The sequence below is a fragment of the Nannospalax galili genome, unplaced genomic scaffold (assembly GCF_000622305.1).
Source record: "Nannospalax galili isolate Female #2095 unplaced genomic scaffold, S.galili_v1.0 scaffold4167, whole genome shotgun sequence".
In the NCBI taxonomy this organism is placed as follows: Eukaryota; Metazoa; Chordata; class Mammalia; order Rodentia; family Spalacidae; genus Nannospalax; species Nannospalax galili.
The window spans coordinates 15707-20253 of record NW_008356777.1 but is presented as its reverse complement, the minus strand read 5'-3'; the positions used below and the strand labels follow the sequence as shown (position 1 = coordinate 20253).

The window sequence follows — 4547 nt, the reverse complement described above, 5'->3', positions numbered from 1 at the left end:
TACCAGTCAGGACAAGATGCTTTCATTTTTCCTTTTCCCTCCATTTGGTCATCTTAAAGAAGGCCTGATATAGTACAAGGATGTGTTTTACAAACCTCTAAAGCAAATTTGTAAATCATTGACTAACGACATCATCTTGGATGTGGATTTCATTTGACCCAGGTTCTATTACCTTTATAATCATAGAAATGAGTAGCTAGGGACTTCCTGTCATTTTCAAATGCTAGTTGGTTTCTCTTAATAGATCTGCATCTGCATAATGTCTTTCTTGGGATTTGACTTCTACTGAATGATTCTGCATCAGATATGGGCAGGCATCAGCTCATCTAGCTGACTTTGAACTGAGTGGGTACATTTAATTCCCACTGAATTATATCTAGCAGAACTTGCAAAGGTTCATCAGCCTGGACAGCTCAGTTTCTCTTATTTTGAGTTTCCTATTTGATTCTGACCTGTAAGCTTCTATGGGAAAGAGCCATGAGTTTCTTCTTATACTGTGTAGTTTGGGGCCATGGTTGCAGTTTGATTCTTTTGTAGTTCACTAATATCTTCAGATATGGTAGCTAATCTGGTTTCTTGGTGATTAGTAATCTGGTCCTCCTGAACCTTTGAGTCTTCCAAGTTCTTTGAAATCCATCATTGCTACAGAAATTAGTTTTTCAGAATCAGAGTTATCCACCTTGACTTGCTCCCAAATGACACAATCACAGCAGCAGGGGATTCTGTAAAAGTGGTTTGATTTGCAAAAGAGAAAGTTCTGTTCTAGTCTCAGAAAGGGTTACAGCAGTTGCTGCAAATGTGTTTTCACATTGGCTTATTTAAAATGGGCACACAGCATTATAGCTAAAACTCTTCTTGAGATACCATTTGGAGAATGCTCAACAACATAAATGACAACTTCTGTCTGATCATCTGGCAACGTCTTAATACCCTGCGCATTTACAGTAAGAGTCTGCTTTCCTCCCAAAATGTTATGCAGTGATTCTACCAACTGCTGCTGCTGGCTTGTAATATCTTTGTCTTTTTTATGGAAAATTAAAACCACTAGCCCATGTTCATCTTTTTTTTGGACATACATCTGTACTGATGCTGGTTTGTTGCTGGAGTGTACTAAATCCTTCAAATCCTACTCCTAAACCAGGACTAGTTCCCACTGATTACCTAAAACCAGTACCAAAGCCAAAGCCTTTGTTCTGAATACCACTGATAAGTCTGGCGATGCCTATGTTTGCTGGGACAGTAAAGCTGAATGCAGAACATGCAGTGGCAAATGTTTACTTAAATCTTCCAAACCTATCTCGGGACCTGGGCTACAGTGGTGTCAGAAGTGCCTAAGAGAGCTCTATAATTAAAGGTCATGTGGAGGGAGCAATGCTCTGGTGGGCCTGGGCTTCCATGATCCAATGCTTGGTACACCCTTCTCTTCCATCAAGCAGGGAAACTTCTTTGCCATATAATCGAGTTCTGCTTCCTCTCTGGCTTGGCATCACAGTTCTGATATTGAATCTTATATCCCTATTATCCCACTGTCTCTCCAAACTTTTAACCATAAGCATTATCATGGGTAAACATGGTTTAGTTGCAAGGAATTGATACCTGAACTAGCCTAAATAAATCTCTTTCAGAGGATAATAAGTTCATAATCAGCAGGAACTGAAAAGGCATAGGTAGGAGCCAAATGATCTTCTCCCTGTTCCTCTATGATTTATTTGTATTACTCTTTCTTTATTTCATATACAAATGATTTTCTCACTTTTCTCTGCACGAAAGATGGTGTCTCTACCAGGTTATTTTTTTGTTGCTGTAACAAAACATCTAAATGAAAAGGTGTTTACAGGCTAACAATTCTAATGCCTGGAGGGTTCAAACAGTATGACAGCAGTGTCCTGGAAAGGGTCCCCTGGCTAACATACAGTAAAATACTGCAAAGAATTTGAAAGGAAAATGCCCACATGCAGAAGGGGCCAAACCAATGGGGAGTTGTCACTGTGGAAGAGCCCATTCCCTGTAGAATTAACTTATTCTGCAAGCCAGTAGCTCTGATCCCTCTGAACAGTGGTATCCCCACAACCTAATTACCTTGCAGTAGACTCTGCCTCTTACAGATTCCAGCCACATTGGGAAGCTGGCTTCTAGCTTCTAAATTACATATTCCAATGGTGCCGAAGCCACAACATTGTACTCCATTTCAGAATATATTTTATTTTCCCAAATTAGCTCCTATGGTAAGCTACCTAAATATTTCAATCACAGATTGAAAGGCCAGATTGGAGCCTGGTGTTAATCAGCTTTATAAGAGTATTCTATTTACATGTCCATTTTTTTCCAGTTCAGAGAACTGAGGGTAGATTTCTGGGACTGGAAGCAGAAACTTTCCCTACATTGTGTAATGTGGAGGCAGACAGGGAGAAAAGAGTATCTTTTTTAAAAGGCTCCCAACTCACTGGAACATTCTGCTAAGGTTCGACTTTGGATATATGCTGTCCACTCTGTTTGTTCCAAAACTCAGTGAAATATATTGATAATATTTGTATAAGATTTTCAGTAATTTCCAGATACTTTTTGTATGTACTATTCAAAAATTATTTATTTTAAAAGATTTACTTTCTTTTTATTTGTGGTGTGTGTGTGTGCATGCGAGCACGTGTTGTTTGTATGCATAGATGTGGTGTGTGCGTGTGTGTGTGTGTGTGTGTGTGTGTGTGTGTGTGTGTTCCCAGTGCAGAGGCAAGAAGAGGGCATTGCATTCCCTGGATCTGGAGTTATAGACAATTGTGAGCTTCCTGACATGTGTGCTAGACACTGAACTTGTGTCCTCTGTAAGAACTGCAAGTTCTCTTAAACATTGAGCCATCTCTCCAGACCCATAATACACTTTTTAAAAGAATATGAGTTGTCATGCAAATCAGATCTCAACAAACTCAAAAACCTGGGAGAAATCTTGTTAATCTTAAAATACCTGTGGTTGTCAGGAAAGGTAAAAATAACAAAAGTCACTCTGGGATGATAACAGAAGATGACAGGTTATCAATTCCAGATACCCTAATGATAGTGTGTACAAGAAGAGGCGTCTTCTAGGCAAGGAAACTGTGATGTCTCGCTGTGTGTGGAAGGCACTGAGAGACTGGCTGAGAACTTTGTAAAGAGAGTATATACGAAATAAGCAATAGAAGCCATTTTCTAAGATAAAACTGAAAACTGTAATAATATGTGCAGAAAATAGGCAAAAACAAAGAAAACCTGTTGAGAAGTTGTTTCTTCTTTATTCCCATGGACCTGAAATTGAGGTTTGGTATTAGTTTCTCCTTTCTACTTCAGCAGTTTCTGCTACAGCTTTCAGCCTGGATATTTAACTAGACAAAGGATAACTGAGGTGGGAGGTGTTTATTTACAGTGTGACTCTACTATGAATTGTGTCCTGATAGAGTGGCGCTGATCATAGAAGCTTTTACTCTGGCAAGGACGATGTGAGGAAGTAGAAGCTAGATTAAGATCTCTCTCAACGTAGTCTAGGAGCAAAGCACCTATAAAGTGTCCCAGAAACTGATGTAGCACAAGTGAAGTTATTAATTCCTAGAAGGTCCTGAGTCACTGTAATGCTCTGAGAGGGCTGAACTCTAGAAAAATGCTGTCACCTCCATGTTTTCTGAAGGTCAAGGTCAAATATATTGAGAATATTTTATTACAATCCAATCTGGAAGAATTTTTTGTTACATTCCAATATTACCCACACTTCTCTTGAATTAGTTAATTTAATTGGTATCAGGACATGAAAGTCCTGAAAGTAAGACCTTTGTAAATGCTTACATGGTTTTCTGTGGCCAAGACTTCAAGTTTTGCATAAGCTTTCAACCCTGAGACTATCTACTACTGTTTAGCTCCAGATCATTCTTGGGAAGACATAGCAGCAAGTTCGGTGCCTTTTACAAAGCACACCCTAAAGATCGTATAACACCTGTCCTTAGAAAATCAATAATATCTTTCCAATAAAAGATCACAGCATAAATACAGGCAAAATGATTTATTTAATGAGGTAACCACTTATTTAAACTAGTGAATCTCTACTCTCAAAGGATGATCCCCAGACAAATAGAATAAGTACCACTTTGAAATTCATTGGGAATACATGATTTTAAGATTCACTATAATTCTGCTGAATGGGAAACTTTGGGAGTGGACCCCTGCAATGTTCACCAGCCTACCAGGGACTCGTGAACATTAAATTTGAGAACAGAGTATCAGCCCATTCTAATCTGATGACGTTTATTGAAAAAGGGAGAAGGGGAAATCTAGGCCATTGATAAAAACAAATTTTCTCATAAAAACACCTGCAAATGTATTTTTAAGACTTGATGGATTAATCTTTCAGCCTGGGATATAAAGATTAACCAAAATAATTACAATTCAACAGCCTTTAAGCATTACATTATTTTTGACAAAAGAAGGCAGGTTTCCATTTTCCAACTGAAAAGTATTACAATAGTATTAAAATGATTTTTTCTGCTATTGAACGCTCTAATTATGGCATTCTCTGTAATCATAGCACT

The 4547-nt window shown here is 38.3% G+C and overlaps 1 pseudogene; it reads right to left on the bottom strand.

Annotated features, from left to right (window-relative positions):
- Positions 1 to 223: 223 nt before the first annotated feature.
- LOC103751330 lies at positions 224 to 1078 on the bottom strand (annotated as a pseudogene).
- Between the last annotated feature and the right edge of the window lie 3469 nt (positions 1079 to 4547).